Genomic DNA, 25,050 nt, shown 5'->3' with positions numbered 1-25,050 from the left:
TTAAAGGCATCAAGGGAGAACAGGAAGTAGCATACATGGAAGCTCCAATAAGACTAGCAGCTGACTTCTCAATGGAAACACTGAGTCAGAAGGAAATGGCAAGACTTATTCCAAATAATGAAAAATAAAGGCTTGCAACCAAGACTACTCTGCACAGCAAGGCTAACAATTAAAATGGAAGGTGAAATAAGGAGTTTCCTAGACAAAAGAAGAGTGAAAGAATATGCCTCCAAACCAGCATTGCAAGATATGCTAAAGGGACTGATTTAAGAAGAGGAGGAAATAGAGTGAGAGAGAGAAACATGGGTACAGCAGGAGTAAAATAGCAATAAATAAGTACCTATCAATCATAAACTTAAACATAAATAGATTAAATGCTGCAACCAAAAGACATAGAGTAGCTGAAAGGATAAGAAATCATGACCCACAAATATGCTGCCTACAAGAGACCCACCTCAAAACAAAAGACCTACACAAACTGAAAGTGAAGGATTGGAAACAAATATTCCATGCAAATAGACAGGAAAAAACACCCAGGATAGCAATATTTATACCAGATAACATAGACTTTAAAACAAAGGACATAAAAAGGGATACAGAAGGACACTTTATAACACTCAAGGGAAGAATCCATCAAGAAGACATAAACATTATGCACATATATGCACTTAACATAGGAGCACCCAAATATATAAGGAAAATCTTGGAGGACTTCAGGAAAGATATTGACAGCAACATACTTATACTAAGGAATTTTAACACCCTATTGTCCTTTGACACCCTTAAATCTACTTCTACAAAAACAGAATGAACAACAGCAAACAAAACCTATTGTGAATAGAAGGAAGGAAATAACCAAAATCAGAGCAGAATTAAACAACATAGAGATTAAAAGAACAATTCTGAGGATCAATAAATCCAAGAGCTGGTTCTTTGAAAACATAAACAAAATGAACAAGCCTTTAAGCAGGCTCATCAAGAAAAAAAAGAGAGGACCCAAGTAAACACAATCAAAAATGAAAGGAGAGATTGCAACTGATACCACAGAAATACAAAGGATTGTAAAAAATTACTATGAAGAACTGTACACCAAGAAATTTGAAAACCTAGGTGAAATGGACAAATTTCTAAAAACATATAATCTTCCAAAACTCAGTGAAGAAGAACCTGAAAGCCTTAGCAGACCAATGACACCTGATGAAATTGAAGCAGTAATCAAAAAACGCCTAACACACAAAAGCCCTGGGCTGGGCACTCTCACAACAGATTTTTCCAAAGGATTTCATGAAGAGGTTACCCCTATCCTTCACAGACTATTCTAAAAAATCCAAGAAGAGAGAAGACTCCCAAACTCTTTTATGAAGCCACCATCATGCTTATCCCAAAACCAGGTAAAGACACAACTAAGAAAGAACACTATGGACCAATATCATTGATAAACATAAATTCTAAAATCTTTAACACTATATTGGCTAGTGGCATCTAGCAATATGTTCATGAAGTCATACACCATGACCAAGTGGAATTCATCCCAGGGATGCAAGGCTGGTACAATATTCACAAATCAATAAATGTACTACATCACATAAACAATATGAAAGACAGAAACCAGATGATCATATCAATGGATGCTGAAAAAGCATTTAAGGTACAGCACCCATTCATGATAAAAACACTGCAAAGTGGGAATAGAGGGCATATACCTCAACATAATGAAGACCATACATGAGAGACCTGTAGCCAACATCATATTCAGTGGGCAGAAACTAAAATCTTTCCCACTAAGATCAGAAACAAATAAGGATGTCCACTTTCACCACCTCAGTTCAACATAATATTGGAAGCTCTAGCCACAGGAATCAGACAAACAAAAGAAATAAAAGTCATCCAAACTGGAGAAGAGGAAACAAAATTTAATTGTTTGCAGATGACATGATACTGTACATAGAGAATACTATATACTCCACCAGAAAACTATTCAACCTAATAAATGAATTTGGCAAAATAGCAGGATACAAAGCCAATATTCAGAAATTGAAGGCACTTTTTTACACCAACAATGAAATAACCAAAAGCAAAAGCAGGAAAGAAAATAACCCATTTGATATAGCAACAAGAAAAACAAAGTACTCAGGAAAAATCTTAACCAAGGAGGTAAAATACCTATACTCAGAAAACTACACAACACTGAAGAAAGAAATTAAGGAAGACACAAACAAATGAAAACATGTACCATGATTGTGGATTGGAAGAAGTAACATCATCAAAATGTCCATATTACCCAAGACAATTTATACATGCAATGCAATCCCTAATAAAACACCAGTGACATATTTCACAGAAATAGAACAATCATTTCAAAAATTTACATGGAACCATAAATGACCCAAATAGCCATAGAAATTATGAGAAAGAAGAACAAAGTAGGAGGGATCACACTACCTGATATCAAACTATATTATAAGGCTACATCAATCAAAACAGTCTGGCAATGGCATAAGAACAAACACATAGAACAATGGAACAGAAGAGAGAGCCAAGAAATAAACCCAAGTCTCTATGATCAATTAATATTTGACAAAGGGGGCAAAAGCATAAAATGGAGTAAAAATAGCCTCTTCCACAAATGGTGTTGAGACATCTGGATAGCTACAGGCAAAAAAGGAAACTCGACCACCAACTTACACCATACACAAACATTAATTCATCCTGGAAGATTGCGACGGAGTAGGAGGGAGCAGATTCCACTTCCCCCTATATATCGGCAAAAAACCTGGCCAATCTACTAAGTAACAGAGCAAACAGCCAACAGTACCCCAGCATACATGAAAATAAGAGACCAAAAATTGTAGTGAACACTGAAATAAAACAGACGGCAAGGAGACTGCTGCAGGACCATAAGGTCCCAGGGACTAGCTTAAGGACAGGGGTGGCTGTGGCCTCAGCTTGGCACCCAGTGCCCAGCACTGGGTCTACCATAGACTTCTTGGGAGTAGAGGGCCTGCCACAGAGTCCCTGGGAGAGAGCCGGGTCAACTGCAACCTCCCTCCCTTGCCAAGCAGGGTTTAAGCAGCACGAGGAGAGACCTGATTGCCTGAAATTGCAGAGAGGGGAATAAGGACAAAGAGGCAAACATACAAGGGCTGTGATCACCCATGAAGTCTGTGGTCACTGGCTTGGGAGAGTTGAGGGCCCCACAGTGATGCACGGTGACCCCGATTGTCACTGGTCTAGGCTGGAGAATTGGGCGGTACTGAGCGGATGGCTTGAGTAGGAGGAATTTCTCAAAAACAAAAACTGTTCAGGGGATTCTTCTGCAACAGCCACTCAAACTACTCCACACTCAGCAGGGCAATGATCCTGAGGTTGGGCGGAAGGCCCTGCATTCCCCCATAGCACTGGGAAGGGTTCGCTCCCAAACCTGAGGGACCAAGGCAGCCTGGCCAATCACCCCCACCCCAGCCCACAGCGATGACCCCCAAGAAAAGAGTGCTCTAAAGAAGACCTGTATTGCCCACGTGGGGCACTGGGGAGAGGCACCAGGCTAATTCTTGGGAGAGTGCTTCCAAGAATGGCTGAGTATACATTGGGAAGGGAGAAAGGCCACACCAATCGCCCCTCAGCCTGAAAACCCAGTTTGGCCAGTTTGAAACCAACAAGAGGTGTTTTTTGTTTGTTTTGTTTTGTTTTTCAGTAATCTCTTATTTTTTAAATTTTTGTTATTGTTTTATCTGTCAATACCTTCTTCCTCTCCTTCTTTCTTGTTTTATTCTTTCTTCCTTTCTTTCCAATGTTATTTCTTCTTCCTCCTTTCTCCTGCCTATTTTTTTAATACCCACAAGTAAGACAAAAAACTTGGACTGTGAAAGGATCAGAGTTGGACCCAAAGAGGGGGCATCCCAACAGTTGAAACAGTGAGACAAATTTCACTTTGCTACTACAGACGAAATTACAAGTTACTGCATATTTGCATTATTTTTATTATTCTTACATCTTTTATTTTAATAGTATTTTTGTATTCCTCTTCTTTCTCTATAGTCTTCTCTGCTTGGCTTGGTTATAGCGTATCATTCAACAGGCTTCCCCTGTTCTCTCTTCCACAGTGTATTGCTAATTTACTATCCTCCATGTTACTTGTGTTCCTTTAGCACACTACGCAAAGTTCTATACCCCCTGTTCATGATATCCAAATCACATAGATTCTGTCATATGATTATTGCTCTAATATTATTGTAAATAATAGCTGTTCCATACAATTGTAAATACTTCACAACACCCCTCCAGGATTTAAGGCCACTTCACAATCTCTTGAGCTCTATTACTGTAGTGGTTAACTCTATTCTCTCACATACTACACCTATTTACTATCCTTTATTCTCACCTTACCTCAGAATCAGACCTCCCAAAACCTCACTGCTTTCGAGATCCAACTCACAATGCTTCCCTCCCGCAAAAGAGTCTTATCTTCTTTCCATCATTTCTAAAAAGTGACTAGGTGGGTGGAAGATCACGGTTAACACTATACATAGCCAAAGGATATCCTATCTCTTTTCTACCATCTGCTCCTCTAAATCTCATAGAATAGTCTCCTGCTGCCACAAACCATTTTGCCATCCCATGCAACTGATCACAAAAAAGAGTGTGTGGAAGTAGTGAACACCAGGATACCCACAGGATGAGGAAACCCAACAACAAAGGAACCATTAAAAATAGCAACAGAAGAAAGAAAGAAGGAAGGGGACAGGATGCTAACCTCAATTCAGGATATATCTGGAAATACAACTAAACAGTGGAGAAATTAACCAGAACAAACAACTGAACAAGAGAAAGAGAGAACCTGGTACACATGGAAGAACCAGCATCAACAAAACCTGCCTATACCAGCAAAACAAAATACAAGAGGTGGTGGGCAGAGTGACCATGAGTTAACCAGCTGCCAAAAAGGACCCACAAAAAAGACCCCAAACAATCAAAACCCAAAGACAAACAGAGTCAACTTACAGGACAGCCCAAGACCAGTAAGCTTGGGAAATCAAGGAGACTAGACAACTGAATCTCACAGGTATTCTACCACAGATGTTCACACCATAAACCCAGGGAAACAGACCAAATCAATTTAAGAAGCTGAGGCTAAGGAGAAAAGTTTCTCAAACAATGGGAAGACAAAGAAAGAGTCCCCAAATGAAAGGAATGGAGAAAGTCTCAGAAAGAATGTTAGATGAAATAGAGACAAGTCATCTATCAGATATTGAATTCAAAGCACTGGTTATCAGGAAGTTCAATGAACTCACAATAAGCTACCAGAAACTACAGGGGGACTACAATGAACTCACTGTAAATTATATCAACATGAAAAAGGAAATAGAAACTATCAACAAGGGCCAAGAGAAAATAAAGAATACAATTTCTGAACTGAAGAACACAGTGGAAGGAATCAAAAGCAGGATAGATGAAGCAGAAGATTGGATCAGCGAGCTGGAGGACAAAGTAAAAAAAAAAACACCTAGAAAGAACAAGAAAAGGAAAAGAAGCTCAGAAAGAATGGAGAGGAATAAGAGAAGTGCACGACAATAGGAAACATAATAATATCCATATAATAGGGATACCAGAGGGAGAAGAAGAAAAGCAAGGGATAGAAAACCTATTTGAAAAAAAAATAATGATGGAAAACTTCCCTGATTTGATGAGAGAAAAAAATTACACAAATCCAGGAATCACAGAGCGCTCCAATCAAGAGGAATCCAAACAGGCCCACTGCAAGACATATCATCATTAAAATGGCAAAATTCCAAGACAAAGAGAGAATTTAAAGGCAGCAAGGGAGTAAAAGGAAGTAACATACAAGGGAGCCCCAATAAGGTTAGCTGCTGACTTCTCAATGGAAATGCTCCAAGCAAGAAGAGAATGACAAGAAATATTCCAGAGTAATGAGAACCAGAGGCCTGCAACCAAGGCTACTGTACCCAGCAAGGCTCTCAATCAAGATAGAAGGCCAAATAAAGAGCTTCCGGGACAAAAGAAGTCTAAAACAACACACTTCCACCAAACCAGCTCTGTAAAAGATGCTAAAGGGACTGCTCTAAGGAAAGGAAGGAAAAGAGAGAGACAGAGAGGAAAGCAGGTACATAAATGGCAATGAATAAGTACCTTACAATAATAACCTTAAATGTAAATGTAATAAATGCTCCAATCAAAAGACATAGAATAGCTGAATGGTTAAGAAAGCATGACCCGCACATATCCTGCCTACAAGAGACCCACCTCAGGACGAAAGAAATACACAGACTAAAAGCGAAGGGCTGGAAACAAATTTTCCAAGCAAATGGACAGGGGGGAAAAAGCCAGAGTAGCAATACTCATATCAGACAAAATAGTCTTCAAAAAAAGGGCCATAATAAGAGACCGAGAAGGTCACTTCATAATACTCAAGAGAAGAATCCACCAAAAAGACATAAACACTGTAAATATATATGCATCCAATGTAGGAGCACCCAAATATATAAAGAAAATCCTACAGGACTTCAGGAAAGATATTGACAGCAACACAATTATAGTTGGGGATTTTAACACCCCACTGTCAAAAATTGACAGATCTTCCAAACAAAATATCAACAAAGATACTGTGGAACTGAACAATGCCCTAGATCAAATGGACTTAACTCATATATATATAGAGAGAGAAAGCCCTTCATCCTAAAGAGCTAAATACACATTCTTTTCAAATGCACATGGAACACTTTCAAAGATAGACTACATGATAGGACACAAAACAAGCCTCAACAAATTCAAGAAAACTGAAATCACACCATGCATTTTCTCCAACCACAATGGACTGAAACTAGAAACCAACCTCAAAGAAAAAAACCCAAAACACTCAAAATCTTGGAGATTGAATACCATGCTATTAAACAATGAATGGGTCAAGAATGAAATTAGAGAGGAAATCAAAAAGTTTCTAGAAACAAAGGAAAATGAATTCATGACAACCCAAAACTTATGGGACACAGCAAAGACAGTCTTGAGAGGGAAGTTCATAGAAATACAGGCTTACCTAAAAAAGATAGAAACATTTCAAACAAACGACCTAACCCTATGCCTACAAGAACTGAAGGGACAACAACAAAGACAGCCTGGAGCAAGTAGAAAGAAGAAAAAACCAAGATCAGAGCAGAATTAAATGACATAGAGACAACAGCACAATTCTAAGCATCAATGAATCCATGAGCTAGTGTTTTGAAAAGATAAACAAAATCAGCAAGCCTTTAAGTAGGCTCATCAAGAAAAAAAAGACAGAACCCAAATAAACACAATCAGAAATGAAAGAGGAGAGATTACAAAGAAATTACTGTGAAGAAATGTATGCCAAGAAATTGGACAACCTCTGCAAAATGGACAAATATCTAGAAAAATATAATCTTCCAAAACTCAATAAAGAAGAAGCAGAAAGCTTGAACAAACCAATAACAGTAGATGAAATTGAAGCAGTAATCAAAAAACGCCTAGTATACAAAAGCACTGGACTGGACAGTTTCACGGGAGAATTCCATAAAGCATTTAAGGGTGAGCTAAGCCCTGTCCTTCACAGACTATTCCAAAATTTCCAAAAGAATGAAAAACTCTCAAACTCTTTTTATGAGTCCAGTATCATCCTAATCCTAAAAACAGCTAAAGACACAGCAAAAAAGAAAACTTCAGGCCAATATCACTGATGAACATAGATGCTAAAATCCTCAACAAAATATTGGCAAACCGCATCTAACAATACATTAAAAAGATCATACACCATGACTAAGTGGGATTCATCCCAGGGATGCAAGGATGGTTCAATATTTACAAATTTAATGGAATACATCACAAAAGCAAAGACAAAAATCACATGATCATATCAATTGATTTGGAAAAACCATTTGATAAGGTACAGCACCCATTTATAATAAAAACACTGAGCAAAGTGGGAATAGAGGGACCATTCCTCAATATAATAAAGTCCATATATGAGAGATCTATAGCCAACATCATACTCAATGGGCAAAAACCACAATCTTTTTTACTAAGATCAGGAATAAGACAAGGTTGTCCACTTTCACAACTTCTATTCAATATAGTATTGGAAGCTTTAGCCACAGTGATCAGACAGGAAAAGGAAATAAAAGGCATCCAGATCAGAAAGGAGGAAACAAAACTGTCACTGTTTGCGGAGGACATGATAGTGTACATAGAAAATCCTATAGACTCCACCCAAAAACTGTTTGACCAAAATGAAGTTAGCAAAACAATGGGATGCAATGTCAATATCCAGAAATCAAAGGCATTTTTATGTATCAACAATGAAACAGCAGTTGGAGAAATCAAGAAAAAATACCATTTGATATAGCAAAAAGACAAATAAAATATCTAGGAATAAACCTAACCAAGGAGATAAAAGTCCTGTATTTAGAAAACTACACAACACTGAAGAAAGAAATCAAGGAAGAAACAAAGAAATGTAAACATATACTGTGTTCATGGATTGGAAGAATTAATATCATCAAAATATCCATACTACCCAAAGCAATTTAAAGATTCAATACAATACCTATTAAAGTACCAATGATGTATTTCAAAGACATAGAACAAACACTTCAAAAATTTATATGAACCATAAATGACCTCGAATAGCAGCTGCAATTTTGAGAAAGAAGAATGAAGTAGGAAGAATCACAATACCTGATACCAAACTGTATTAGAAGGCCACTGTAATCAAAACAGTCTCATACTGGCATAAAAATAGGCACATAGACCAATGGAATAGAACAGACAGCCCAGAAATAAACCCAAGTTTCTACAGTCAATTAATATTTGACAAGGGGGGCAACAACATTGAACGGAGTAAAAATAGCCTCTTCAAAAAATGGTGTTGGGAGAACTGGACAGCTACATGCAAAAAATGAAACTTGAGCACCAACTTACACCATACACCAAAATAAATTCAAGGTGGATAAAACACTTAAATATAAGCCGTGACACCATTAAAGACCTAGAGGAGAACATTGGCAGGAAAATCTCAGATATTTCACATAGAAACATTTTTATTGATATGTCCCCAAGAGCAAGGGACATAAAGGAAAAAATAAACAAATGGGATCTCATCAAAATTAAAAGCTTCTGCATGACTAAGGAAAACAGTATCAAGATAAAAAGAGAAGCAACTGTTTGGGAAAACATATTTGCCAATGATACCTCAGCCAAAGGTTTAATCTACAAAATATACAAAGAACTTACACGATTCTACTCTAAGAAGAAAAGCAACCCAATTAAAAAGTGGGCAAAGGACTTGAAAGACACTTCTTCAAGGAGAACATATAGAGGATGCAGACACATGAAAAGATGCTCAATATCACTGGCTGTCAGAGAGATGAAAATTAAAACCACAATGAGATACCACTTTACACTGGTCAGAATGGTCATCATAAACCAAGCAACAAACATCAAATATGGGAGAGGTTGTGAAGAAAAGGGGACCCTAGTTCACTGATGCTGGGATTGTAGTCTGGTACAACCACTATGGAAAACATTATGGAATTTTCGCAGAAATCTAAAAATGGATTTGTCTTTTGACTCAGCAATTCCACTGCTAGGATTCTATCCTAAACACCCTGAAACACCAATCTAAAAGAATTTATGCACCCCAATGTTCACAGCAGCACAATTTACAATAGCCAAGCGCTGGAAGCAATGTAGGTGCCCATCAGTAAATGAATGGATCCAAAAATTATGGTCCATTTCCACAATGAAATTCTATGCAGCAGAAAGAAAGCAGGGGCTCCTACCCTTTGCAACAGCATGGATGGAACTGGAAAGCACTATGCTGAGTGAAATAAGCCAGGCGGTTCAAGACAGATACCATATGACCTCACCTTTATCAGGAACCTATACAACAAAACAAACATGCAAGCAAAATATAACTAAATACACTGAAATAGAGAACAGGCTGACAGTGACCAGAGGGGAGAGGGGAGGGAATTTCAGGGGGAAAGGGGGAGAGTTTATAGGAACAAGTATAAAGGACACATAGACAAAAATTTAGGGGGTAGAAATGGGAGGGAGTTGGGGAGCACTTTGGAGGTGGGTTGGGGTGGGAGTAAAAGACATAAAACTGTACTTGAACAAGAATTAAAATTAAAAAAAAGAAAAAACCCATAAACTCAAGATCTATAAAGGTTTTAAATATAAGTGGCAACACCATAAAAGTCCTAGAGGACAATGTAGGCAGGAAAATCTTAAGATATCCCACACAGCAATATTTTCACTGATCTGTCCCCTAGAGTAAAGATGAAAGAATAAACAAATAGGAACTCATCAAAATAAAAACCTTCTGCACTGCTAAAGAAAACAGCAAAATAAAAAATCAAACCAACCGTATGGGAAAATACATTTGCCAATGATACCCAGGCAAGTGTTTGATCTCCAAAATATATGAAGAACTCACAGGACTCTACTCCAGGAAGACAAAAAACCCAATTACAAAATGGACAGAGGATCTGAACACACATTTTCCAAAAAAGACAAACAGAGGGCTCATAGACATATAAAAGGTTTATCAGCATCACTAGTCATCAGAAAGATGCAAATTAAAACCACAATGAGATGTCATTTCACACTGGTGAGATTGGGCATCGTGAACAAATTAAGAAGTTGCTGGTGAGGTCATGGAAAAAAGAGAATCCTAGTACTGTCGGTGGGAATGCAGACTGGTGTAGCCACTGTGGAACACAGTATGGAATTTCCTAAAAAAACTGAAAATGGAACTGCCTTTAACCTGGCAATTCCTTGCTGGGACTATCCCCCTAAAAATCCTGAAACCCCAATTCTGTAATAGAACCTACGCACCCTAATGTTCATAGCAGCACAATTTACAATAACCAAGTGCTGGAAGCAACCTGAGTGCTCATCAGTAAATGAGTGGATCAAAAAACTGTGATACATTCACTCAATGAACTACCATGCAGCAGAATGAAAGAAGAAACTCCTACCCTTTGTTACAGCGTGGATGAAACTGGAAAGCATTATGCTAAACCAAATGAGCCAGGTGGTGAGGGACAAATACCATGTAATCTCACCTTTAAGTGGAAATGAATTAACGAAACAAACAAGCAAGCAAAATATAACCAGAGACATTGAAATTAAGAACAATCTGACACCGACCAGAGGGGAGGTGGGAGGGGATAATGAGGGGGACGGGGGTAAGGGTATTCAGGAACAACTATAAGGGACACATGGACAAAACAAAGGTGGGGTGGAAGCAGGGGAGGGAGGCAGAGATGGCTGGGGTGGGGGTGGTAAATGCAGATGACTACACTTGAACACAATAAAATAATTTATAAAAAATTTTCTCACTATATAAATTGCTTTGTTCATTTGTTTAAAATTTGAACAGAAAAGTAAAAAGCATAATTACACTCTGGAGCTCAAAACTCCTTTTTCTTAAAAGAACTTGCTTTTAGTTTTTTTTCAGCTTACTACTTTTATAGAATTCCTACTTTAGTTTTGCTCTAAGATGTGAATTTTATCATTTGCATTTCAGATGATCTGTTAAAGGTCAAGTCTTTGCAAAGGTCATAAATCTAAGCTAAGCTATTATTTTACCTTCTTCTACTTTCATAAAAGAGGGAACACAATCCACAAACTCTCAAAAGAAAGCAGGTTAACCTCAAAAAGCATATAAAGTATCTTATTTATAATTATAGTCTTTGAAAAAACAATTTGAAAATATTCTCATACTCATATATATCATATATATATACATAGTTATATATTCTATATCCATGCTAAATTAAATAATCCAGTTTTTCAGAAGTATCATTGTTGTGAATTTTTCATGAAAAAAATAACATGCCCTAGGAAAAATTCCCTATACTCTATCTATCAGACATTATAATTATGAAAAACTGGAAATGTAACTATCCAATGACAGAATCATGTCTGTATAACTCAGGCTACATTTGTGGGGTATAGTTTTCTTAGATAGCCATTTATAATTTTCTAAGTAACAAAACTGTATAGATACATGAAATCATTTATGATAAATATTAAATAAAAACAGTAAAAAATTTACAATATTACCACTACAACTACTCAAAATATGTAGTCTTAAAAAGGTTACAACAAATACATTAATATTACAGTCATTGGGTTAGCTGCTAGTATGGTGGTTTTTATTCTCTTCTCTCTATTCTCATCTCTGATATTTCTATCATGTCCAGTTATTTTAAAATTCAAAGGATAAATTAAATATTAAGTGTTTGCACACAAAGAGTTTTAAAGGTGCAAAAATTCCTTGCACAAGTCCTTGAGACAGGTAAGAGTCACAGAACATGATAGTCAAACTCTAAAATGCTACCATTTTTGAGGCATAATTCATAACTTCTTTAAATTGAATGCCATAGTTTCCAAACCAAAACTGGAAAATAAGACATCTCATTGGCTATCCACTTAATTACAGATTTGTCTTTCATAGTATATTCTTAGCATATGGGTTTAACTGTTTCTTCACTGAATCCCCAGCTCCTACCTAAGTGCCTGGCTTACAATTAGGAAATAGTGCTGTGGGTAGATGTGATTTTTTTCCTTCACAAACTCTAAATCCACATGTGACTCTTTTCCATTGGGATAAACTTACATAGCCATAAAGTTTCTGAAATTATCTCATCATTGATAAATGATTTAAAAATGTACATTTGTGCCCTAGTGTGCATACACACAAACACACATCTCAAAATGTATGCAGAAAAGAGAGGCAAATGGAAAACATTTCAAAGAAATGCCATACCCAAAGAAAAAGAAAATGCTACTCAAAACATCAGCTCTCTAATCTTCAAGCAAATGATACTATTTTGAATAGGTCTTTTAAAAGTATATTTTCCTCTATTGGAAATGACATCCAAGTTTTCATCTATATCACCACCAGCTCACAAGAAATGACTTATCTTCAACTTAGTTAAGAGCTTCTAGTATAGCCCTTATCACCATCAACACATCTATTCTCCAAGATGTCAGGTCTTCTATGAACACTTAAGAGGGCCCCATGAGCCTGTTCATTTGAAAAGTTTTCTCCCAAGCCTGATTTTTTCCTACACTCTGCTTGGCGTTAGCTATAGCTGGCTAAAATACACTACAGAAGAATGAAAATACAACACAGAAATGTCCACAGAATGAAAGCCAACCAGTGAGGACACCAATCATTGTTGTAGAGATTTAAAAAGTCATGATATTTATTTAGAACTGTTAAAACTTAATCTCTGAATGTAAAAAGCCACTCTTGTTGTGTATGCCTGCCTCAAGTATATTGGCCATAATCCACCCTCTCCTCCTCTTCTTCATTTCAAATCAAATTATTGTTGTATCTTTGAAAATATTAGTGCTTTTCAGATAAGGTCAAATTCAAGAAGTTCATCATCACCAAGCCCTTATTATATGAAATGTTAAAGGGACTTATCTAAGAAAAAGAAGATAAAAATATGAACAGTGAAAGGACAGCAAACTCACAGTTATTAACAACCACACCTAAAACAAAAGCAAACTAAGAGGACAGCTAGATCGGGAGTGGAACCATAGAAATGGAGATCACATGGAGGGTTAGCAACAGGGGAGTGGGAGGAGGAGAAGGGGGGAGAAGGTACAGAGAATAAGCACAGACGGTAGGTAGAAAATAGATAGGGGGAGGGCAGGAATACTATGGGAAATACAGAATCTAAAGAACTTGTGACATATGGACATGAACGAATGGGGGGAATGGTGGGGGAGGGGTGTGTAGGGTGGAGGGGAGTGAAGGGGGAAATGGGGCAACTGTAATGGCATAATCAATGAAATACATTTTAAAAAAGAAAATATTAATGATGAATTTAAAAAATAGCCACCTGTTAATTTCCGATCCCTATTAAGGTCTCCTCCAACTTTGGTCTTCTTACACAACAGTCACTGATACCCACCTCCCTTTTTACAAACCAAGGAAATCCCGACCCACTGATGACCACACATGCACAAGATTAAGACTATGGCCCAGAGGCCTGAACCTGTGCATGTATAAATACATTCCTTTAAAAAATTATGCTTGAAACTAGATATCCTATGATATCTCAAGAATTTTTCAGGACCTGAGTTCAGAGTTTTAAACTACGCGGAAAGAGGAAAATTCCAGTCAGAGGGATAACCTCCCTATCATTCAGGGTCCTGGTCCGGCCACAAGATTCGAGCCTGGAGATCTACACCAGTTTCTTAAGGGCTCAATGACAAAACAGTGTGGCTTTGGTAGGTCACTGTTTTGCTTGCTGTGTGGCCACCCTAATGATAGTTGCTCAGACAGGGCAATTATTAAAATAACTGATATGAAACCTAGAGAGATCAGGGAGAGGATGGGGGTGGGGTAGACAAGGCCCTGTCCCTGTCCCCGTCCCTTTCTGAAACCTGCGGGAGCAGGTCGGCCCCGACACTACAAGTTCTTCCTCTGGTACGGAGGGGTTCAAGAATCCACCACCACCCCCCCACCCCCACCCCAGCCACCTGCCTCCCCGAAGTCCCGCAGGGCAGGCCGAGGTCTGACGGCCCCAGGCTTCCATTGCCTACCCATGGGCTTCGGAAGGCGGGGAAATTGTATCTGGTTACGGTGTCGGGGAAGCAAATCTCGGCTGCCTGCACCCCTACACGCGGAAGATGGGGGTGCTCCTTCCGCCCTTGGTGCCGGACTCTGGGCCGCACCCTTCCCCACCCGCCTGGGCCCGGCCCGGGAGAGGGTGACCGACGCGCACCCGGGCTTCCAGAGGCCGTGACCAACCTGTAACCCTGGTGCTCAGAGTGGTCATGGTGCCGCGGGTGAAGCGGCGGGTGGCAGGGCTCCGAGCCCACCGAGCGGGGACACGGCCCCTCACCTCCCGTGGGTTCCTGGCTTCCTCAGCGCGAGCCACCCGCGAGTGCTGAGCCTCAGCGCTGGTCCTGCTGGCGCGCGCTACTGCCACCGAGGTGGCGGGGCCTGCGAGCAAGAGAGGTAGGGGGCTAAGGCCTTTTCTTTTCTTTCTTCTTCTTCTTTTTTTTTTTTTTTTTTTTTTGATGTGACTTTGCCGCAGAGGTTGCCTCAGGCTGAAAGAAGGAAATGGCCGAGAAGGCTCCGCGGCAGTCGGTGGGGAGCAAAGAGTCTGTGCTAGCAGGTTTCTTTGCTCTGGCTGCCACTGTCTGTCTCACAGCAACAGCTGGGCTCTCCTCTGCCAGCTCCTCTCATGGTCTCTGTCGTGCTCAAGGAGCACGGCCTTATGCACTCCAGACTGACACACCTGGGGCTGTTACACAGAGGTGAACAAGGCCTGTGCGTGCGTTGTGTGCGTGTGTGGGGTCCTGTCTTACTGGACACGGTATTTGAGGATGCTGACTATTTCACCCTTGAATGTGAAAGGAGTGTTTCAGTGTCACTTAGGTTTTCTAAACGTGTTAATATTTTTCTTTAAAATTAAAATATTTTTGTTAGGTGGATGAGGCTGGATGTCCAATAAAAATAGTTACCTCCATGCACTGTAAGTTTAGCAGAACAAGAAGCTGCATTTGGTGTTTCTTGGCTCCTAGGAGAACAGGTTTAGGGAGACAGTGGAATCTTGAGCACCCTATGCAGGCTGAGGAGACATCATCATCTCTTTTGCACTCCCTGGAAAGTTTACTCTGGGGCTGGCATTTGGCTTGTAGTCAGATATTAAACCCACTAAGAAAACCCTTGATGATGATTTAGACATCACACACACACACACACACACACAGGGACACAGTTACAGAGAAAGAGATAAAACTTAATGAAGTTCTCTCTTGAACAAAAATCCGAACTCCTGAAGAACAGTTCCTTATCACAAAATGATACAGCCAAGGGGATGGAAGTAAAGTCAAACATACACACACATTTTAAGATATATTTTCTTAAATGGATTGTATTTTCTGGTTATGTATATTTAAAGTTACCACCTAAAAACTCTATTCACAATCCATTCACTTCAGGACAATATTTGAGCTATTTTATTGCCGTATTAGCATTTTTTATAATTTAAAGAAAATATTTAAATAATCAGCATTTCATAAAATACATGTGAATAACTTTTTTCAAGTTTCCAAAGGTTTCAGAAAGACCAACTATATAACAAGCTAAGTATTAAACAAAAGATAAAATAAATCATATGGAACTATTTAAATAATAAAAAATAGAATACAATTTAATGGTACATTTATAAACAATCAGACAGATCTATTAACTAATTTATTTCATCATCTTATGTCTCTGCCTTCAATCATTTGATCTAAATGCTAGTTTACTTGACCTTGTATCTTAAAAATATATAGCTGTGTATCATTCTTTGGAATTGTCAGTTAGAAAGTTATATTAATGAAATAATTAAAGCCAAGATATTTATAAATATCTTTGAAAGAAGTGATAAAGGCAGCAATGTTCCCAGTCTCAGCACCACTCCTAACTAATCAGACATTTCATACCCTTCTCTACCCACTGTTGAACTACCTTCATGTGAGTATCTGTAATTCAGGCATAGGAACCAAACGATCTCATGCATAGTGGAGAAAGTCGTGGGAAATTCATGGGCTTCAATGAAGCAGCCATGGAAAAGCTCAGTATATCCATCCTGGAGTCTGTAGCAACTTCCTGTGTACAGAAGTAGACAATCGTCTTAAAAGGCGGATACTTATGTCCCAAATATCACTCAACTCCTTCTACTTGCTCTGTATTCTTCTATTTTCTTATTAGTAAAACTAGGGAGGATGGACAAGCATCTTTTCCAGGTCCAATGGGATCTGCTAACTATGCTTATTGCGTAATGTAATGAAAGTGAATTGCTACCCTGTGTGTAGAATATAATCCGAAGGTGTGTTTTGAAATATTCTAGACAAATCAAGACCAACTACTGACATTTGAAAACCATGAGATTTTTAGTTTAATATGAAAAATAAAAATATCTGGTGAAGTTAGAGTTGCATTTCTATATAACTAAAGGCATCCTGTGTCTCCCTTCAGTGTATTTTTCCCTTTTGCCTGCCCCTAGCCCACTTCAATGCCCACCTCCAGAAAGCATTTGAAAAGTGAGCCCCTACCATTAAATATGTATTTAACAATATGGAGAAGGAGCACTGTCAAACAGAGAGAAAGAGTCAAATATAAGAAATCTTTCAATACAGAGAGTGAAACCAGGCTGATCTACAAGGACAGTAAACTGTAAATTAGGGAAAATTGTGTTCATAGTCTGATAAAGTGCTGTGGAATAGAAATAACTATGAAATGAAATTTAATAAAAAATTGAATGAAATGAGATATTTATTTCATACTAACTCATTGGTTCCTAATGTTTATTTCCACCTAAAATTAGTGTTTCAATTGACCCATAGTGAGTAGCTGAGAACACAATAACAATACTAAAAAAGTAAATTTAAAATCCATGGGGGGAATGCCATGTGCTCTTTGGAAATATAAAACCCAATTTGACTCCAGAAAAATTCTGTTAGATTAGATTTATAGGTAGATTACTCCGAGGTAACTATTTAAGATGTTCCAATTTTTAAAGATGCTTTTAAAGATTGATTTCAATTTGTATACATTTGCTAATATTGTTAGATTTTGAGGCTCACATTCGGTCCACTTTTCACCAAATATTGATGTAATTGAATTTCCTCTGTTAGAGACACTTGAAGTAGGGAAAAAACAAAGGTCCAGAAGACCTACTTAAAAAATACAAACAGGCCAACCAGGAGATATTCACTGCTTGCATGGATTAGCACAAATGGAACTCAGTCTCTTCAGAATAGAGGCATTTTGATAATAGATGGTCCTGGGAAGGTTTAACACAGTTTGCTTCTTACACCTCCTAGAGGAAGCGTGACATTGAGTGTTTCTAGGATGTCCTTGTCTTCTCATAAATAGGCTTTCCAGGCAACCACAAAGCATTCATTCATGATTTAAATGTTATAAGGTTTGGGAAGGCACCTTACATCTTACAGTTTCCTCAAGGTAATGTTTCCAAACTTGCCTGATAATAAGGATCATCTGGGTGATCTTAAATATTTCCCTGAAGATTCTGATTAAGCATCTCTGGAGTGAGACATGCAACTATGAAGAATCTCTCTTAAACAGTTCCAGTGCTTGGTACCTATTCACAAACGTTTCTTTCCTAATAGACAGAGTGGATTTGCCTGCTCTCTTCCCTCTCCAACAAGCACCATGCATCTCTATCATCATGTGAATCCTGGAAAAGCTCAGGATTCCCAGTAGACCCTGCACTTATGTTGTAGCTATATAATCTGAAGTGCTAAAAAATATGTGAGCGCAACTAGGTAGTAAAAAACCATCTGCTGAGTCAGATTTGAGGTCTTTGCAAGGTGGTCCTATGGCCAGTTAATGTTTCAAGTAGTTCCTATTTGCATTTAAGTAAGTCACAGATAGGAGATAGGCTTAGCATATTCTTCAACAGCAACTAATAAAAAGGTGATACACACCCTAAACAGAAGCTATGAATGTTAAAACTGGCAGAAATATACTGAGGCAAGAAAAGCCATTGATTTCTCATATGGAAAAATAAACTGCCTAATGATATGGGAAGGATTCCAGAGGACAAACTTGACTTGGAAAATTATGTGGTATACAAGTAAGTGTAGCATTCCCATTATCCATACTTTATAGATTAATTTGAAAAGTCTTAGTTCACCATTCTGTCTACTTTAGATTATATTTTCAGAGGAAGCTAGGTACAAACAAAAGGAACACTGTGAAATCAGGAATGAATGATAATTTCAATTAAGAACTTATGCTGAGAGCAAAACAGTTCTCTTTGTACAGCAGGTGAGCATATGGCCCAAAGTAACTAGTGGACACTGAAAACAAAGATCATATTTCAAGAGAATCAGTCAGTAATCAAGCAATGCATGTTTTGACTATCCAATGATGAAAGCTTCTCTCAGATATCAGTATATATTTGAGTTCTGAAAAAATAATCTTGTAGATTTCATTTATTATATAAAATGTCTCAATAAGTTTATAATAACTAAGAGCTGAGATCCCTTCAAGATTAATGGAATGGGGCATTTTACAAGGCAATCCATGCAAAAGTGCTAGCTGAGGGGAAAAGGGTTCTAGAATGGGTAACAGATAAAATGTCTGATGAGTATCAGTTATTAACTTGGGGCAGGTAGTAGCAATCACTGGGCGTTATTGTTCATATCATGAATTCTCCTCTTGTAAATTGCCCAGAAATTGGGACCAACCAGAATCTTGTTTATGCATGGAAAAAAAACAATGGGAGAAACAAGTAGATCTCAGTAGCACTGAGAAGGGGTGCACAGTGTTGGTTCCTATTGATGCCACATCCAGAGGCTCTTTGCCAGGTCAGGCTATCCATTCCACCAACTGCTGTTAGGATTAGTGCTAACTTTTCATAACTGTCCCCCTTTTCAGATAATGATTCTCTTTTGAATGGGAGATGCCTCACCCTGGTAGATACAACCCCATCCCCAGCAAGGGGAAGGGGGCAGTCTGAAACCATTGAGAAATAGACAAGCTGGTGTTTGTGCATAAAGGTGAGCCAAGTCTGGTATAGTTCATCTCTAGAGCTCTCAGTGGTACCAAGCTGATGCTAGACTCCAAATGCATTCCTCTTTGGCTGTTTCTCCTATTCTCTCCCACTACCATCACTCTTTTTCTCCTAAACGTCTCCCAGAGTCCTTGTCCCACACCCTGCTTCTGGGAAGTTGATCTAATACAACTTTCTATTTTGCATGCTATTGTAATAGTACTTATTAATTTCATTTTCTTATTAGTCACCTCTGCATCCAGAAACCTTCCAAAATTTTAGTCATGATGTTACTGTAGATAGATAGATGTTTATAAAGAGAACAAAGTGAATTAGACATTGAGTTTAATAAACTGGGAAGCATAATCCTGCTTAGTTAGCTAGGAAGGTATAGTATCTACAGGCTCATTCACACAGTCCAGGGGACTGCTGCCAAGGAGAAAATCTCTCTAGGAACACTGTCCACCCTCCAGTACCAGATTGTTGGGGGGCTCAGAGGGAGGTACTTGACCATAGAGACCTTTCAGTCTAACTAGGGGTGACCCCATCAAAAGCACATGGAAGTTGGGAAGTTGATTGGTTATTTTTAAAAAGCTCCTGGTTATAACACCAGGGAAACAAGGAACTTTCTTTTGTTTAGTGACCCATACTCACCCCATTTGTTCATGCTTTCTCTCATTTGTTCATGTTTTTCTCTGGTGACTTGCACTCACCAGTTTGTGGGCTCTTTCTCTTATCCAGGAACATAAACAACCATGTGGGTCTAGCAGCCATGTGGGCCCACAGCAGATTGTGTGGGCTCCCGAGGACTAAGCTTTAACATAAAACATGAATGCTGGACACTGACCTATATTTTGGCTTTGCTAAAGATATAGTTGGAAATTTTCCATGGGGGAACAAATGGAGATGGGACATTGGAAACCCAAGAGCAGGTTTCGACCAGAATAAACCTTACCACACCACAGTCTCCATGTATGAGTTTGTGAAATGCTTTTCTTGTGATTCTGTGGAAGATTCCTTTTTCTACTGGGAACACTGAGAATTAAAAAAAATGTAATGTGAATTGTTTTTTAACTTTTCTGCACACATAATTACCTTATCTCTGGAAAATCACAATTTGACTTTCCCTTTCCAAACTTACACATTTTACTTCTTTTCTTTGCCTTTCTCCACTGGCCACCTTGGAGATACTGGATGCAGAAGTTGTTCTGGATCTCAAATCGATAGCTTTCAGTGATTAACACTATGTATATTTGTTAGCAGTTTTTTGGTTGATAACTTTTTTGGATAAAGTTATTTTAATTCCCAGTTTACTGAGTTTTCTTTTTTAAAAAATGTTGTTTCTACACCTATTAAGATAAACATGATATTTATCTTTCAATATATTAATGCTATGTACAATACTATCAAAAGATCTTAAGTGTTCTCTTAAGTTATGGTTTCTAATGAAAGCACAGACAGCTACAGCAAATGGACAACTTGAGAAAATTTGTTTACAATTACCAGCTACTTTATATCTGGATCAAAATGAGATTATACCTTTTTGTTTTGGGATAAACTATTCTGATTAGATCATTAATAGTCATTATCAGATGGCATGGTATACTTGGCAATCATCTGAACAAAACCTTTACACTCAGGTAAAACAAGTCCATTTGGAGACATCAGAAAACAGTTTAATAATATTTAATTTTCTAATGTAGTACTTTCAATCTATTCTATATTACAGCATAAAGTTGCTACTTCATAAAACTCTGGAATTGCCATTACAGAATAGGAAATGAGGGTATTTGTTCTCTGCTTTTGACTCAACTAATTCAATGAAACATGTTCTTAGTATACCTAGTACAGTGCTTGCTGGAAAATTAGAAAAGCATGGTTGATTTTTACCTATACTTAATGTCTCTTAATGTTGAAATCATCTTCTAAATAAAAGTGTTGGCTCATTTCAAACATAATTTTATGTCATTCACAGCCAAAGATGTATCAGATGCTTTATTGTACCTTACTGTGTACAGTCATTGGAGAGCTGGGCAAGGACAAGACCTATCATACTGCTGGAGAAGGTCATCAAGAGATTGTGACAAATGATTGTCCTGCAAGCCAGACCAAGACAATCAAAGGCTCCTCGCCTCTTCTTCTGTCCTTGGAATGTACGTTCTGACCATTGTTCCCACAGAAAGGGGGCCATTTTCAAGAAGTCAGCTTTGAGAGAGGAAGATGTTGAGACCACCTGGACTAAATATGTGACTGAACTTCAGGCTGCTATGTAAACTTTTAAGATCTTGGTGGTCAGGTGCTCAGATCTACTCATTCTATGCCCACCAAAAACAAGCCTTGTAAGTTTGTTTCCTTGCTTATTAAGCCTGTTGCCTACCAATCTGGAGTGGTCTGCCTCTTTCTTTGGCCTGCTTTACACTCTTGAGTATGAAGGCCAGGTTCAGCTTTCATCAGAGGAATTCCCAATTTGCAAACTAATGTATACATCAGGCCCTACTATCACCCAGATTCTATTCCTTTAAGAACTTTGGTAACAAACAGCCATAAATTTATGAAAATAATTATCAGTAGGTCAGAGGAGACTACATAGCCATGGTTTTAATAAATTTTGTAATAATCTTTATTGTACAAGACACTAGAGGGGTATAAGTTAACCATGTTACAAACCATGAAGTACTTATTTCACAAATGACAGCTGCTCCAGGATTCAACAATACATTTTTAAGCACAGTGTAATTTGTAAAAATATGATGACCTAGTTATACAGACTATCTTGTGTAACAAATCTGTTTTGAAATAAATTAGATTTCTCTGTAATTATTTAGTTAGATCAGACCAATGAATTGGAAGTGCATTAAAATGAATGAAATGCTGGTATATACAATATGGATGAATCTTACAAATGTTCTAAGAAACCTCACACAGGAGTTATTGCTTTTTGAATTTATCAATATGGATTTCAAAAATAGGAAAAATAGTGGTGGACAATATAATATTTTATTTTCCAAATTAAACTATAACTAATTATAGTATTAGTTAATTATATTTAACTAATTAACTATGATTAGTTAATTATAGTAATTATAGTTAACTATGATATTAGGTAATTTGGTATGTAGAAAGGATGAACTGGGAAGGGGAATGAGGGTAGTTTTGGAGAAGTGATAAGAATGTTCTATACATTTAAAAAGTTCTTTATGTAAATTTAATACAAAAGACTATAAAATATATTGAAATGTAGTTTATTTGCATGCTGAATTACTTAGGAAAAAATGTATGGATGCCTGCAATTTACTTTGAAATGTATTGAACAGTAAGATGGATTGATGGATGGACAGGAGAAGCTGGGATAGGCAGATACATAATACAGCAGGTACAGTAAGCTCTTAATGGTTGCACTAGGTGGTCAATGCTTGTGAGAACACTGAATGTTCTTTAGATTTTTCTTAGGTTTAAATTTTTTATAATAAACTTAACAGAGTATTATCATTTCCTACTCTCATACATCTTCCAGTTCATAACAGGATTACTTTACTATCTCCTAACTAGTCTCCTGCCCCTCTCCCCGCACCCACTGCAGTGTATTCTCAGCACAGACAACTGGAGCAATAAAGAAAACTAATTACTGCTCGAAACAGTCTGAGACCATTCCCATTACACTCAGAGTGAAATTCTAGGTCCTCTGGTTTACTATGTCCCATAAGATATGGCTACCATGTGGCCCACTCATTACCACTCTGACCACTCCTCTCACTAAACTCCTCCTTCAGGAATACCTCTCTAGTCATATTCACCTTCTTGCTTTTTCTTGAATTATCTGGCATGCTTCTACCTCATGATAGTTGCTCTTGCTCTTTCCTTTGTCTGAAGTACTTGTCCTTCAGAAATTCCTTTGGCTCTCTCACTCTTTAATCTTTCAGTGAAACCTTTTCCTGTCTACTCAATCTAAATTGTCAATGCCCTTAATCCAACATTTCTCATTTCCATTTTTAAAATCTTTTCTCCGAAGCTTTTTAAAAATATATTGGCATTCTCTGTAGTTTACTTATTTATTTTTCTCATTGTCTAAGCTTTGGGAATAGAAGTTCCATGAGAGCAGGGATTTTTGTCTGTTTACCTGTTACCCCATTCTTAGCACCTGAAACTTTGCATAGCACATATTGGGTGAAAAGGTAAGGCCAGTTTCCCAAACAGCCCAACTGCTTATGATGCAGACAGGCCAGTTTTCTAATCCTCTGGACTGCCCATGACTCAGTTATCCCAACTCACTTGATAGCCTGCAGCTGAATAAAAACTTTCTCCCACCTCACACAATAGACATTTGATGCCTAACCTTAATGACCTGTGGTCTGACTGACCCTCCCGTACCTGGGAACAGCCCAGCCCTTTACTGAACCCATTGTCCGGACTCACATCCTGAAACCCTAGGCAGCTTCCCAGAAGAACAAGAGAATAACCTCACCCATTCCCCCATAAACCTTGTGCTTTGTCTTTTAAAAACTCCATCCTTGCTTTCCCTTGGGGCTGCAGTTGGTCTGAATGTTGACTGCCTGTAAGCACCACATCAAATAAAGGCACTTGGATCAGATCATCCAACTCCTCCTGCTTCTATCTCTAATGCATTTCTAATATTTTGTTGCTGAAACCCAGGAGGGCTGTGATTGGAGAAGCCCTCTTGCCTGACCTTTGCATCTACACTGGTGAAATCAACTAGAGGAAGGAATATACACCTCTCCCTGGTCTCGTCACTCTTTTTTTGTTTGTTTGTTTGTTTGTTTGGCTGTTGTCCTGGACAAAGTCTCAAAGCTCCCAGTGCTGGGTGATAGTCACAGCCTGCTGGGTCCTGGATGCTTGGGAGTGAGAGAGTTGTGGGACAGGATACCTCCCTTTTCTTCTCCCTTTCCCTGTCATGGCCCTAAAACACTTCAGGGTGGGATGCCTCTTCATTTGTCCCAGGGTACCGAAACTGAGCTCACTCCTCTCCCCCTCTTAATCTTATGCCTCATAGTGGGCAGGGGTCAATCACTACCCACCTGCAGCACCCCTGTGTTGCAACATTTCAATGCCAGACAGGTTCACTTGTGATTCAGGCAAATGGAAGAAAATTCATGGAGCCATGGGAATGACTGACATGCCTTTATCTAAGAGTGTTGTGATCTACAAGCTCCATAAGCTGAAGGTCCACAGTCAGGGCATGCCAACTCCCTTATATACTAAATGCACACAAAGTCAGAAGGATGCCAAGATATTATATGATAAAGTGTGATTCTGCACATGTGGGCCCATTCTAAAGGTTATGGGAATACTGTGTACTTTAGTTGCCCAGACATTTGGGTGAGGAAGCCTGACTGATTTCATTTTGCCAACAACTGCCTTGGGGTGTCTGCTCAGAAGTCTAAAAGACTTGAACTTAGAAATGGACTTAAAACCTAAGAGACTTATTTTCTTCTCTAATACTGCCTGGCTACAATGTAAT

The 25,050-nt window shown here is 38.4% G+C and overlaps 1 protein-coding gene and 1 long non-coding RNA gene across 3 annotated transcripts in view; one reads left to right on the top strand and one right to left on the bottom strand.

Annotated features, from left to right (window-relative positions):
* The window catches only part of NALCN (sodium leak channel, non-selective), a 424,006-nt gene extending 409,126 nt beyond the window's left edge, over positions 1–14,880 (bottom strand). For both annotated transcript variants that reach the window (XM_037065791.1, XM_037065792.1), the window contains exon 1: positions 14,810–14,880. The gene's annotated coding sequence lies outside the window, so the exon portion shown is untranslated. The remainder of the gene's footprint in view (positions 1–14,809) is intronic.
* Positions 14,881–14,938: 58 nt separating this feature from the next.
* On the top strand, positions 14,939–24,736 carry LOC119000693 (uncharacterized). The gene is made up of 3 exons (XR_005069378.1): positions 14,939–15,019; positions 19,460–19,581; positions 21,550–24,736. It is a non-coding gene; the product is annotated as an uncharacterized LOC119000693 (long non-coding RNA).
* Positions 24,737–25,050: the final 314 nt, after the last annotated feature.

This window comes from Sturnira hondurensis, unplaced genomic scaffold (assembly GCF_014824575.4).
Source record: "Sturnira hondurensis isolate 20B ecotype Veracruz unplaced genomic scaffold, ASM1482457v3 Scaffold0016184, whole genome shotgun sequence".
NCBI classification, from domain to species: Eukaryota; Metazoa; Chordata; class Mammalia; order Chiroptera; family Phyllostomidae; genus Sturnira; species Sturnira hondurensis.
The sequence above is the reverse complement of the archived record's forward strand: the minus strand, read 5'-3'. Positions and strand labels throughout refer to the sequence as shown.